A 15,585-nucleotide genomic window follows, 5' to 3' on the forward strand; every position below is an offset into this window, starting at 1 on the left:
AGAAGGTTCTCAGCACAGTGCCCAGCACACAGGGAGTGCATACTCCATGCCATCTATGACTAACAGACCCTTAAATTCTGGCCCTTGTCAGGTAAAACAGAAGAATAAGGAAAAACCTTACTTTCCATTTTGGGTGTTATGCTATCTTGTTCTCCAATCAAAGGGAAGCTTTGCTCTTCGCTTTGTCCTACAAGCTTATGTCTCCAAATCATTGAGGAAGTGTAAACAAGTGGAGCCAGAGAATGTGGGCTCTGGGTCCAACAGCTTCTGCATGGCACCTCCCAGTCCCATGACCACAGGAGACTTTCTGAACCTGCTTCCTCATCTCCGGAATGTGAAGAAAACTTTCTGCCTCACAGGTTGTCCTGGGGATTAGATATGATCAGGAAAGCTCCTGGCTCAATAGTACGATTTCGTGAATGTGCGTATCTATATATTTATCTATCTCTTTCTCCATTTTTTTAAACTTCAATGTTTGCCTCCCCTTCTCCATATGTTCAAATTATCCCTACTATTCAAGGCCTAGCTGAAATGGTGATTTTTTTAAAACTTATTTTTAATTTGTGTGGGTAAATAGTAGGTGTATATATCTATGGGGTGTATGAGATGTTTGGATGCAGGCATACAATGTGAAATAAGCACATCATGCGAATGGGGTATCCATCCCCTCAAGCATTTATCTATTGAGTTGCAAACAATCCAATTACGCTCTTTAAGTTATTTAAAAATGTATAGTTAAGTAATTATTGATTATAGTCACCCTGTTGTGCTATCGAATAGTAGGGCTGATTCATTTGTTTTGGTTTTTTTAATATCAGAAATGGTAATCTTTTATGACACTTTCCTGATTGTTTTTGAACCTAAGTTAACATTCTTCTTTCCTGAATTTCCTATAAATTTTTTAAGCCACTTTCTACTTTACATTTTTTTCTTTGTCTATGAATCCATGAGGTCCTTAGGGTCTGAATCCAGGTCTAGTTTATTTATATTAAAATATTCTACTCTGCTTTTGAAATAGTGTGTATACCAGTGTGTGTGTGTGTGGGGGGGTGTAACAAAAAAGTTTTAATGAACACCTGTTTTTAAAATCTTGCTCCCCACTCCCGCCACTTCATTTTACAAAGATTTTTAGTTCAATGTACATTTCTGTTTGTGTGCATGTTTATACACAGATTACCATTCCCCATACATATGTACATACATATACATTTCTAAGGGTATTAAACCTAGACTGGCGTCTTTAAGCCTCAAAATGTTCCAAAAAATGATGTATTGTGCACCGTGCTATCATTGTGGAATTATGTTCTTCATGTTGAAAAATCTCTCATTTATTTTCAAGTTGTTAAGAGAGGAGACATTCCCTTGTAACACTTCCTGTAATATATTCCATTGTTTTTATTTCCGGGAAAAAAATTTTATCATTGTTACTCATTTACTATAAGTGAAAATATTAAACCTTTGGAATCAAGAAACTAATATTCAGTTGTTTTCTTGGCCTGCCACCATTCATACCTTCACTGTAACTGAGGCCAACATTCTTTCAGAGCTCTTTGTTAGTGAAACATTTCTTCATCCAAACCCCAAGAGTAATTTTTATTTTCAAAAACATGATCTTGTTATTAACATTCTCAATGTCATCTATACAAACAGATCACACGTAATTCATGTGCTATCACTCGCATTGGATAATCAAAGAATATTATTTTACAGAGATCCCTTAGGCGAAATTGAGGAATAAAGGAGTAAAATTATGGAATGGATTCACATAAAGGTTTAAAATCAAGATCTGGTCTTGAGTATCTTTAACTACTCATTGGGCATGTGTGTTAGTTATAGGAAATCATTACTAGTCTTTATTTTCAAATTTGAACCTGTATGTGGCTTTTACTTTCTAAAAAGGAAAGTAAACCTCTTTTTTGACCTTTAAAGTGGAAAACCTTTAAGGTAAGGCACATTTTACAAAAGATAAAATATCAGCCAACCTATTAACATCTGATGTTTCAAATATGTGGTTAGGTGAGTTGGCAAGAATATTTCTTCATAAGGAAACTATTTTGATTATCAGAATAATAAAGTCAAAGGGCTCTGGCAAAAGATACCTTTGAAAAATGGATATGAAAAATTATGCAAACTTTCAATGACACATAGAACTCCAAGTAGCCTCAGAAATCTTACGGTGAATCATAAAAGTATATTGTAGTCTTGGTCACGCATGTACCATTAAGATACATGGAAGCTGAATATCTTGAAAATAATTTTTATAGCATTGTTGATTATTCTTATTTTCCAGCTCAGCTACACAACCCAGCATCCTAGGGTCTCACTTGATTTCATCCTTTCTCTCATTGCCTGTCTCCTCCACTTCCCTCCAAACTCCAAATAACTGAATGCATTGCCAAGTCCTTTTACTTCTACTTCTCAAATCCATTTGACTTTCCTTATTCTACCATGGGCCCTCAGTTCTCACTGCATTCTCATCCTATGCTTAGATTTCTGCACAGCTGCCCCAGGGACCCTCTTTTCCTAGTATTGCCTCACTCCATTCTAATTGTCACATAGCAGCCGGAGTGATCTACTATCGCCTGAGTCAGTCACCTCCCTGCTCCACAGCCTCCCATGATGATACAGTTTGGCTCTGTGTCCCCACCCAAATCTCATCTTGTAGCTCCCATAATTCCCTTCTGCTGTGGGAGGGACCCAGTGGGAGATAACTGAATCATGGGGGTGGGTCTTTCCCATGCTGTTCTCATGATAGTAAGTCTCACGAGATCTGATGACTTTATAAGGCAGAGTTTCCCCATACAAGCTCTCTCTTTGCCTGCTGCCATCCATGTAAGAAGTGACTTGCTCCTTCTTGCCTTCTGCCATGGTTGTGAGGCCTCCCCAGCCATGCAGAACTGTAAGTCATCAAATCTCTTTCTTTTGTAAATTGCCCAGTCTCAGGTATGTCTTTATCAGCAGTGTGAAAACAGACTAATACACCTGACTACTCTTTTCCCTCAAAATAACGCAGAATTCTTAGTCTGACACACAAGGCCTTCAAGTTCTGGCTCTTGCTCCCTAATCACACACTGCTCTAGTTTTACTGAGCTATTTCTAGTGCCCATTATTATTCCTTACCTCTGAGCCCCTGCACCTCTCTTAGAAGCTTCCCCTTATCTGTCCTTCAGGTTACAGCTCTGGTATCACCTGGTCCTCCTGGAGGCCTTCATGAACCTCCACTGTTCTGTCAAATGCCTCTTCTAAGAACCCTCGTAGCACCATCTGTTGAGGCATCAATCACATGAATGGAATTTCCTAGTATCAAATCAGGGAAGGCCTCTAACTTCTTTTCAGTGTTGTCCATTAGAAATATAAAGCAAGCCGCATAGGTATTTTTAAATTTTCTAGTAGCTGCATTATAAAAAGGAAAAGAAAACAGGAAAAAACTAAAACAACCCCAGTGAAGTTAATTTAGTAATATATTTCACGTAAACTAAGATATTATCATTTTAGCATTAAATTAACAATGAAATATTTTACTTTATTGGACCAAATGTTTGAAATCTGCAGTATGTTTTATACTTATAGCAAATCTCAATTCTAACAAGCTATATTTCAAGTGCTCCATACCATATTAAGACAGCATAGTTATAGATAAAACTCTTACAGGAAATAATAAATGCTTGTTTGTTTTATTTTGCACTTCCTGTGTGCTCATTGTAAGTTTTAAGTATTCTTGAATCATTTTTGTAAAATGTAAATTTTTGTAAAAAAAAAATATGGTGTAACAAGACTCTCAAATTAGAAAATTTTATCATGTACTGAACAAAAACAATGACTTGATATACTGGATTCTTTCACTGTTGTTTACCACACCAACATTGTGCAAAACAAAAGTAGCATGCAGAAGAACCTTCCAGATAGCACTTGATAATTGCATTGAGTGTTATTAGGTATAAAAATAACCCAGTTCTTACTATATTTTAGGCTGTAAAAATTTTGCACAGTAGGTCTATACTTTCTGTTATTTATTTTAGGTTCAGAGGGTACATGTGCAGGTTTGTTACATGGGTAAATGCATGATGCTGAGGTTTGGTGTACCAATGATCCTATTACCGAGGTAGTGAACATAGTATCTGATAGTTTTTCAACCCACACTCCTTCTCCCACCCTCCCACTTCAAGCAGGCCCCAGTGTTTATTATTGTTCCTGTCTTTGTGTCCATGTGTAGTCATTGTTTGGCTCCCACTTTTAAGTGAGAACATGTGGTATTTGGTTTTCTGTTCCTGTTAGTTCATTTAGGATAATGGCCTTTAGCTTTGTCCATGTTACTGTAAAGGACATGATTTTGTCCCTTTTTATGGCTAAGTAGTATTCCATGGTGTATATGTATGTGTGTGTGTGTGTATTTTATATATACATATATATATATATATATAAAATCACATTTTCTTTATTCAGTCTGCCATTGATGGACATCTAGGTTAATTCTGTGTCTTTGCTATTGTGAATAGTGTTGCAATGAACATATGAGTGTATGTGCCTTTTTGGTAGAAAGATTTATTTTCCTTTGTGTAGATACCCAGTAGTGAGATTGCTGGGTCAAATGGTAGCTCTGCTTTTAGCTCTTTGAGGAATCGTCACACTGCTTTCCACAGTAGCTAAACAAATTTACATTCCCACCAGCAGTGTGTAAGTGCTCCCTTTTCTCTGCAACCTTGCCAACATCTGTTTTTCTTTTTAACTTTTAAATAACAGTGGGCATTCTGACTGGTGTGAGATGGTATTTCATGGTGGTTTTGATTTGCATTTCTCTAATGATTACTGATGATGAGCATTTTTTCATATATTTGCTGGCTGCAAGTATGTCTTCTTTTGAGAAGTGTCTACTCATGACTGATGCCCATTTTTTTAAATGGGGTTATTGGTTTCTTGTTTGTTGTTTAAGTTCCTTACAGATTCTGGATATTAGACTTTTGTTGGGTGCATAATTTGGGACGATATTCTCCCATTCAGTAGGTTGTTAGTTTACTCTGTTGATGGTTTCTTTTGCTGTGCAAACTCTTTGGTTTAATTAGGTCCCACTTGTTAATTTTTGCTTTTGTTGTCATTTCTTTTGGGGACTTAGTCATAAATTCTTTGCTGAGGTCAGTGTAATGCCAGAATGGTATTTTCTAGGTTTTCTTCTAGAGTTTTTATAGTTTCAGGTATTATAGAGGTTTACAATAGTCACAAAAGAATAAAATTCCTAGGAATATAGCTAACTAAGAAGGTGAAAAATCTCTTCAATGAGAATTATAAAATGCTTCTGAAAGAAATCAGAGAAGAGACAAACAAATGGAAAAACATTCCATATCCACGGACAGGAAGAATCAATATCATTAAAATGGCCATACTGCCCAAAGAATTTATATATTCAATGCTATTTCTATCAAACTACCAACATTATTTTTTTTATAGAATTAAAAGAAACTATTCTAAAAGTCATAGAGAAACAAAAAAGAGCCCAAGTCACCCAAGTAATCCTAAGAAAAAATAACAAAGCTGGAGGCCTCACACTACCTGAACTTCGAACTATACTACAAGGCTACAGTAACCAATCAACATGGTACTGGTACAATAACAGACACATTGACCAATGGGACAGAATAGAGAACCCAGACATAAAGTTAAATGATTTTAAAACAAAGCATAGGGAGCATAAAAATAAGGTTATCAGATTAATTTAGCATACACGTTAAAGAAAAAACCGGAAGCAATGACAAAATGTATTGTTTGTGAAGAAGAGACACATTTTCTCCAGAAAAAGCTCATTAAACTATATGCTAACAAGTATTTTATAGATGAATACGCTGCTATTGAAGAAACAATTAGAATTATGGTACTATAACCTAAGAATAATCTATTTAATAAGAACATGAATTCAACATACGTCATTAATTCAAACAGCTACATTAATTCAAAGACTTCATAAAGATTATGCAGAATCTTTATGAGTCAACGTTTTGAGAGTATCATTACTGCTGATTTTTCTTCTTTGTTCAGTAGGTTTATGCAGGAAAAGATAAGGAAAATTTATTAAGCCCTTGCTGCACAGTAGAAGTGGTTAGGTTGGTTTGGATGGGGTTCAGGACATGCCCCCGCAAAATGTGGTGCATCGTGACATTTGAGAAAGCAGTAGAAACAGGAAGGCCTTTCTGACCACCACCCTCTACCCCTGCTCTTCTCTCCTGAAGGAGGTCATAAAACCTAGGAGGGATTTTCTGATCTTCACCTGAAGCAGGTCATATGACCCTCTTTGAAAAGTGCTCTCCCTGACAAACAGAGAGCCAAATCATGAATGAACTTCCATTCACAATTGCTTCAAAGAGAATAAAATACCTAGGAATCCAACTTACAAGGCATGTAAAGGACCTCTTCAAGGAGAACTACAAACCACTGCTCAGTGAAATAAAAGAGGACACAAACAAATGGAAGAACATACCATGCTCATGGATAGGAAGAATCAATATTGTGAAAATGGCCATACTGCCCAAGGTAATTTATAGATTCAGTGCCATCCCCATCAAGCTACCAATGAGTTTCTTCACAGTATTGGAAATAACTGCTTTAAAGTTCATATGGAACCAAAAAAGAGCCCACATTGCCAAGACAATCCTAAGGCAAAAGAACAAAGCTGGAGGCATCATACTACCTGACTTCAAACTATACTACAAGGCTACAGTAACCAAACCAGCATGGTACTGGTACCAAAACAGAGATATAGACCAATGAATAGAACAGAGTCCTCAGAAATAATACCACACATCTACAGCCATCTGATCTTTGACAAACCTGAGAGAAACAAGAAATGGGGAAAGGATTCCCTATTTAATATATGGTGCTGGGAAAATTGGCTAGTCATAAGTAGAAAGCTGAAACTGGATCCTTTCCTTACTCCTTATACAAAAATTAATTCAAGATGGATTAGAGACTTAAATGTTAGACCTAATACCATAAAAACCCTAGAAGAAAACCTAGGTAATACCATTCAGGACATAGGCATGGGCAAGGACTTCATGTCTAAAACACCAAAAGCAACGGCAACAAAAGCCAAAATTGACAAATGGGATCTGATTAAACTAAAGAGCTTCTGCACAGCAAAAGAAACTACCGTCAGAGTGAACAGGCAACCTACAGAATGGGAGAAAATTTTTGCAATCTACTCATTTGACAAAGGGCTAATATCCAGAACCTACAAAGAACTCAAACAAATTTACAAGAAAAAAACAAACAACCCCATCAAAAAGTGGGCAAAGGATATGAACAGACATTTCTCAAAAGAAGACATTCATACAGCCAACAGACACATGAAAAAATGCTCATCATCACTGGCCATCAGAGAAATGCAAATCAAAACCACAATGAGATACCATCTCACACAAGTTAGAATGGCAATCATTAAAAAGTCAGGAAACAACAGGTGCTGGAGAGGATGTGGAGAAATAGGAACACTTTTACACTGTTGGTAGGACTGTAAACTAGTTCAACCATTATGGAAAACAGTATGGCGATTCCTCAAGGATCTAGAACTAGAAGTACCATATGACCCAGCCATCCCATTACTGGGTATATACCCAAAGGATTATAAATCATGCTGCTATAAAGACACATGCACACGTATGTTTATTGTGGCACTATTCACAATAGCAAAGACTTGGAATCAACCCAAATGTCCATCAGTGACAGACTGGATTAAGAAAATGTGGCACATATACACCATGGAATACTATGCAGCCATAAAAAAGGATGAGTTTATGTCCTTTGTAGGGACATGGATGCAGCTGGAAACCATCATTCTCAGCAAACTATCGCAAGAACAGAAAACCAAACACCACATGTTCTCACTCATAGGTGGGAACTGAACAATGAGATCACTTGGACTCGGGAAGGGGAACATCACACACTGGGGCCTATCATGGGGAGGGGGGAGGGGGGAGGGGGGAGGGATTGCATTGGGAGTTATACCTGATGTAAATGAGGAGTCGATGGGTGCTGATGAGTTGATGGGTGCAGCACACCAACATGGCACATGTATACATATGTAACAAACCTGCACGTTATGCACATGTACCCTAGAACTTAAAGTATAATAATAATAATAATAATAATAAAAAAGAAAAGTGCTCTCCCTATACCCAGGGTATAGGAGTCAAAGATACTGAGATACCAAGAAGAACGTGAACACACAGGTTTTGCTAAGCTTCCCCCAGTTCAGTACCATTAGACCACACCCTTTATCCTCTAATCATATTTCTTTGTGACTGCCCACCCTTCCTCAAGCCTTTCATAAAAAATACAGAAATTTGCCTCATTATTCAGGCTTCATTTCCTAAAGAAGTCTACAGTGTCATGAAAAACTTATATAATCAATTGATATTCTTTTCTTTTGTTAATCTGTCTTCTATAATAGCGCCCTCAGCCATGAACCTAGCGATGGGTGAGGAAAATCCACTGCTTCTCACCTACAATTTTCAACACACAAACAAAGGGCAAAACATTGTTTCAAAAAGTTATGCAGTTTGTGCAAAATGAATGTCAGGGGAAAAAATAGTCAGGCTAGTGCCTTGCAGAAACACTATTTTTGAAAAGCTATTTGGGTGGCATAGGAGAGCCTAAGCTGTTAAGAAGATTTTTCAAGCAAGGCGTTAAGATCATTCTAATTGTAAATGTTATTAAACCAGGGCTTTCGGTTTTTTGTTGTCTTTTAAGACTTATTTAAACAATATGTGCGGTATTCGTTTCGGATTTTTTTTTTTTTTTCATGCTGAAGTCCCTAGGGTGTTTTGTGGCAAGGTACTGACAAAAATTCATTTTCGCTGAATTTCCTCTAGTGAAATAGTTCTCAAAAAATTGATTTCACTAGTTTGCATGTCTTGCTGATTTTTGTAGTAAACAGAAGAAGCTCAGTTTTGCAATGTAAGATCACATTGTAGTCACACTTAAAATTTTAAATAATGTGTCAGCAATGAAATAAATTTGACTGAAAGTTCAAGTGAATATCTAGCTGAGGTAGAGAGTGAGGTATGTCCTTTTTGGATAGTCTGAGGGATTTTAACTGACATGTTGAACATCTTATAATGTTACAAGACAACATTCCCCAGTGTTCGCTCAAGATCTAAACTGCCTGAGGACCCTGCTACGGACTCTTTCCAAGTTGAACCCTTGGCAGTTAGGGAATGTAATATTTGTTGGGTATTTTTAATGATTTATTTTTTAAATATTAAATTTTCTACTTCTTTTCTTTCAGCCTCTGTTTCAGTTTAATTGAATAATATCTTGAGACAGATTGGCATACAAACTGTTAAAAATGTTCATCATTTTCAGCTACTTATTCATATGAAACAAGATTTTCCCTATTTTACAAAAAAAAAAAAAAAAAAACCACCCAAATATAGAAATACAGTGTGTGCTGACTTTGACATAAAACTATATCCATCACCCATCCTTCAAATGTTTGTGTTTTTAGAACAGCCTCTTTTTTTGTTGTTGGTATTTTAAAAACCAACCTACCCACTCAACCTAACCACTTCTACTGTATGACAAAACTTAATAAATTTTCCTTGTATTTTCCTATGCTTCTCACTGATTGACTTTATAAGTAAATGTTATACTTTTACATTAAAAACTATATAGTACTATAATACTTTGATCTCTTTCATTTATTAGAAATTGTGCATAAGATTCTGCCATTCAAAAAAATAAAAGAAAAACAAAAATACTTAGAGGTGACATCCCACAGAAAAAAAAAAAGAGATTCCACTACTCATTGTTTGACATTCACTGTTCTAAGCAAGCATTATGTGGTAGAACAATTTCTGGTCCTGCTACCAGAAGACCTGAGTTTAGTTTCAGATACACCAAGTAGATGGTGTGACTTTGGACAAGTCACCCTGCTTCTCAGGCTCTCAGACTGCTCACCTATACACAGGGCAGGTTATGGCATTCCAGGGAAATTGAGGAAGCGAGGATGGAGCTGGAACAGAGAGAATCTAGAGGGAGCAGAATGTGGGGCCACCTTCAAAGCTCTACCATGTGGTACCATATCCTTTGGATAGACTATATCTATTTCTCTACATCAGAATAATTAAATTGTTTCTAATTTTTTAGATAATGAGGAGCATTGTGATGAATGTATTTTTACGTATTTTTAGGTTAGGAAAATTTTTCTGGAATAAGAATTATTGAATGAAAGAATAATAGCTTTAATTTTTTTTCTAAATACTTTCTGTAAAACACATTTCTAGAAAATTTATTCAAATTTTGGCCAGAATTGAGTGAGAGTGTCTGTACACCTTCCTATCACTAATTGTTTTTACATTTAAAAAAATTTGTCAACTTGATAAGCAATAATGTATTTATTATTGCTTTCATTAGATTTCTTAGATTACTAGTGAAGTTTAATATATGTTTGTGTCCATCATTTCTCTGAATTTCTTTTACTGTGTACTGCTAACCATCTCAGTTGTTATTTTTCTACTGTGTGGTTGGTAATAGTAATTGTTTCATAAAATTTCTTTGATTATAAAGGATATTAATTCATTGTCATATTTTACAAGTGTATTATCAAGTTTGTCACTTGTGTTTTAATTTTATAAAATTTTCATATATAATTGCTACATTTTTATGTTGTCAAGCTTGACATTTGCTCTCACTCATGACTTTTATGCCTTGAAACTCCTTCTGTATGCTAAGACCACTGTATGTGTACATTTCTATTTTATATTGTTCTTAATACAAACAGCTATTAATCTACTTTTTTTATGTTTTATCTGAGATTGGTATAACCTACTTTTTTCTAAAGAGTCAGTTTTACCTATACCATTTGTTGAATGATCCGTCAGTTTCCCATTGTTTATTAAGTTTTATTAATCTTATACTAAACATTTCATATATAATACAAATCATTTAGTGTCAATTTTACGTATTTTTAATATTCTGTGAAATGCGATATTTATACAAAGATCTCTATATACCTTACAGATTAATTTTAGTTATCAGATATTTTTATAAAGTAATACTGCATCTGTGTAATAGCTCTAAGGCAAGTCATACATCTTCTTGGTGTTTCCATGCCTAGTGCAGAGTTTGGCATACATTAGGCACTCAATAGTAATGGAATTACATGAGCCTTTTTCAAGAGAAATATTCTATTTTGTGTGACAAAAGAAGGGACATAAAGTAGACTACATAGATTGTGTTGGCTACTTCAGTTTCTTTCTCTTTTATTTTTTTAAATAAACACTAATAAAACAGGATTGATATCTCTTGAAAGTTCTAGTGAAGCGAGGAGGTTTTCCAGAAGGTGGTTGGATCCCTTTATTAAAAGCATCTGTGCCATGGCCACTGGCAGAAGCCCAAACAGCCTGAAGTGGATGGCTCTGGGAAATCACAGCGAGATAGAAGACAGCCAAATTCTAAGATGGAACAAACCATAAAGTCATACTGCATCTTAATTTGATGACCCACAGGGAACGTCTTTCTGCCTCATCAAGTCTATAAAGCAAGGTATTTATGGTGTTCTTGTGCACTTAATAGGTAACAAGAGTAATGTATAATAATGCAATTACACTGACTTAACACAGACTGTTTCTTAAGGTATTCTGTTGTTAATTTTACTACTTTCATTTTCTCCATGTGTGATTGATTTTGCATTCATTGTTTCATAATAGATATCCATCTTCGGTGAAGCATTCAGAAAGCAAGTGCCTGGGAATATTATCTCAGGGAATATTCACATTAAAGAAGTCATATAATTCAAAAGATGAAAAATGCCATGTATCTCCTATCCAATATGGTAAGTAACAGCTGAAAGTCAACTCTGGATCATCTGTATAGTGGGGCGATAAAGAGCATATAAAATCATAAATAAACTCAGAGTGGTTTTTGTTTTGGAATGGTTCCTGTACTTCCATATGAATAAGACAGTGACTCACTCCCTTGGGAATTCACAGTACATCAAACCAAATTAGGAAGCCAGGCAGCTGTGACCTGCTTTTGTAAGGGCCAAGAAAACTACAGAGTTTCACTACTGAACCTAGAACTCAAAATGATTCCCTGATTCCCATGCCATTTGGGACATGGGTGTATCTTACTGACTCATAAAAAATGCCACTCTGGGCTTGTGTTTTCTCTTACCTTACCCAGAGTTGTATGTGAGGAAATAAAGGCTTGAGAGATCTTGAGGTGGCAGTTTACAGGAGGGCAAAAGGAAACAGGAGTTAGAATAAACAATGTTAGTTAGTAACAACTTGGATGCAAGACTGACCTCATGCAATCTCTAAGGTAAATCCCCAAGATTTATTTTATATAACTACAGTAAAAATTACCCTCATGAATTGAGTTCTAAGACTAATGCTCACTTCAGGTACATTGAATCGAAGGAGGGAGAGAGCTCTCAACAGCTTGTTCTCAGTCTGCTCCGGTAAGTTTTATTCTCCATTGTTTTGGGAATGCCTTCGGAAAGGATAGGAGTTGTGGTGATTCTCGAAATTAGAGGTTGGGATGAAAGCATAAGCGGTATTTTTTTAATAGTAGAAAGGGATGTGATGTGGAGAACAGGTTAGAAAGAAACTCTGGTTGTATTAATTTAGGATCTGATAATATTCCTCCAAATTTGAAACACTCACAACCTACCCAATAGTTGTGATTTTTTGGTACCTGGCTTAATTTTCTGTGAAGGTATTAGAATAAAAATTAGGAGATCTATTCTATTTCTTTATTTTCATTGGTGAATCAGCCTTGTTTCTTAAAGAAAATGGAAACCTGTTTTTATAAAGAATTATTTAGGTAGTTTTCCTTGAAAAAAATAAATATCTTCAGAATGTCCAGATGATGGATGTATTACGCTATGAAAATTTTAATATAGGGGAACATCTCATAATGGAAACAGCTTAATAAGCAGGGAATTTCCATGCACTGATTTTTGTAGAAACTCTAGTATTATTTTTATTCCTTGTTTGGTTACAAGCAGTGTTCTCTTGGCTTTTGTTCAGGGTAAAGCTTACAAAACTGCCTGTTGGGTTCTTTCATCATTATTGTTGCCACTGGAAGGGCTTTTACCACCACTTTTGCACTCTACAGCCTCCTGAATACATCTGTTCATCTAAGAAAAGGATTAAATTCAAGAAAACCCTTGCCATCTGCGTTCTGTCACATGGTTAGGATGAAGACTGACACAGGAGACAAGTGACGGTAAGTTGGAAATAGCCTGTTATCCAAGAAATGACAGTTATTTCCTTATTTTATACTCGAAGTGTGGGACTAAACCAAAATATTGTCGTCTACACTCACTGACTTTAATAGGCGATCCTCCTCCGGGCCTGACCACTCCCAAGTTCTTTATGTCTTACCCTCTGTTATTCTTTCAACAAAGCTTGAAAATGAATAAGGAACTTTGCTGGCACCTGCCAAGAGAAAAAGAATTCACCAGTGGCCACAACCAAGCCTGCATTGTTTATCAGAACATAAAGTTCGGTTGAAATCCCACAGTGACGTCATCCCCCAGCACTTACTGATGAAGCTAGGGACAATTCCAAGACATTTTCAATGGGATTAGGTACCCTGCGCAGGAAATGGTCAACCAGCTTGCACTTCAAAGACTTTTCCTCTACTTACGTTGTGCTTAGCTCTTAAAAGAAGTGGAAAGGAACCTAAATCACAGACTCAGGCTAAGTTGATTCTTAAAAGGATTCCAAGAGAACTTCATATGCTGTGGTTATTTTTCTATCGGTTGATAACTTGATGTAATTACTGGCATTTAGGTGACTCTTTTTCTGAAACATCGTTAGACTCATGGAGACTTTGTTCTAGGAATAGAAAAACATTCAGTATCATATGGGTAACACAAAAATAGTCCTAGAGAGACTGGTCTTTTAGGAGGTAGAGCTGCAAATGGTTTGAAAAGCAAATTGTCCACATTGATGGGGAGGGTCATGTATACCTAGGTGTTGAAAACTAGCATCAAAGAAATAAATTCTTAAAAGATTAAGAGATCAGAAATTTAGGATACATGTATTTAGATGGAAAAAGCAGCATGGAGAGGACTTGACATGCTATATGCCAGCTGAGGTGTTAAATATTTAAACTTTTTCTCATTCTATAATGCATGTGTTCTGTATTCTAATTGGAAAAGATATGAAGCAGATACAGGCACATTTCCTATTTATAGAAATGCATTATGATCTTGAATTCTCTTTTGCCAATGAAATTTTTGGATGACCCTACAAATATTCTTATAAAATTATTAAAGAAAATGACTAAGCTAAAATTAGTGAAGGCTCATGATCACTTTTTTAAAAATCTGAATGTTTCAACATTATCTAGGATAATTAAGACAAGAATATAACCTTTTAGGGTTAGGAGACCTAGGTTTAAGTTTGGTTTTCTTATTTATAAAATAAGGATAGCAATATTTACTTTAAATATTTCTTGTGAAGGCTAAATGAGCTAATTTTAAAGAGTTCTCTAAACAGTAGTGGTAGTAATGATAATAATAATAACAACAGACTAGGCAGAGTTTCTTCAGTGCTTGCAATGTGATGGACACTGTTCTGTCCTGTATTAACTACTCTAATTTTCGCAACTCCTTTGTGGATCAGGTGCAACCCTTTAACATATAAAGTCAATCATAGAAAGGTTAAATAATTTGCGCAAAGTCATTTGGTTAGTAAATGGCAGGGTCAGAATTTATACTGTCTTCTATTATGAGCTGCTTCTGCCCATACAGTGCATATTGAAATACTAGGAATAAAAAAATATAGTATGCTTTGCCTAAAGACCGCCTATGTAATAAACATATCACAAGTAATCTAATGAGGCTTATGTAGTCACAGTAGGGATGTACTACCGTCATGTTGAGAGAAAATCTATATGTGGTTGTAGGGACTAATAGAGCAATTCACAGTGAGGACGTGATTACTTAAGTGTAGAAATTTTTCATAACGTTTTATTGGGTGGCAGTATCTTAAATATTTCTTTTTTCTTAGCAAAGTTCTTCAAGAAGTCATAATAAGCCACAGAGTTACAGTGGTAACATCTGGAAGACTGGTTCCTTAGGTGAGCCTCCTAAAAGGCCTTTTGTTAGGTCAAAATGAACAAAGGGTTCATTATCTGCTGCCCTTATTTTTCCATGGAAACTGAAGACTTTCAAAAAAGGAGGCATTCGGTAGCAAAAGTGGAAAGATTGGCTTGGATTGTTCTCCCTGCCTATTATAGCCAGAGGAGTTCTTTTATTTTGAGAAGACATTTACGATTCTTTCCACAAGCTGAACACACATTTACCCAGGAGAATAACTCCCATACTCAGTTGATCTGAAAAAATGATATAATAATATTTTGATACCTTCTATTTCCCCTTATTAGGAATAATAATTTGGGGAGTTTTTAAAATGAATACATAAGGCAGTTAGCTTTAAACATTTCCCATAATACCACAGAGGAAATAAACACAACACAAAACAATTCCCATGTGAAAACCTACTAGTCAGCTTATAGTGATAATCTGATTGGAAAACACTTTGTTCATTATAAAATGTTAGATACTATATTTCAAACATGATAGAA

The 15,585-nt window shown here is 35.7% G+C and overlaps 1 protein-coding gene and 1 long non-coding RNA gene across 2 annotated transcripts in view; one reads left to right on the forward strand and one right to left on the reverse strand.

Annotated features, from left to right (window-relative positions):
• The window catches only part of PDE7B (phosphodiesterase 7B), a 334,565-nt gene that overhangs the window by 252,360 nt on the left and 66,620 nt on the right, over positions 1 to 15,585 (reverse strand). The window lies entirely within an intron of this gene.
• LOC126952863 (uncharacterized) lies at positions 11,529 to 13,741 on the forward strand. The gene is made up of 3 exons (XR_007725050.1): positions 11,529 to 12,306; positions 12,389 to 12,445; positions 13,105 to 13,741. It is a non-coding gene; the product is annotated as an uncharacterized LOC126952863 (long non-coding RNA).

Source organism: Macaca thibetana, chromosome 4 (genome assembly GCF_024542745.1).
Source record: "Macaca thibetana thibetana isolate TM-01 chromosome 4, ASM2454274v1, whole genome shotgun sequence".
NCBI classification, from domain to species: Eukaryota; Metazoa; Chordata; class Mammalia; order Primates; family Cercopithecidae; genus Macaca; species Macaca thibetana.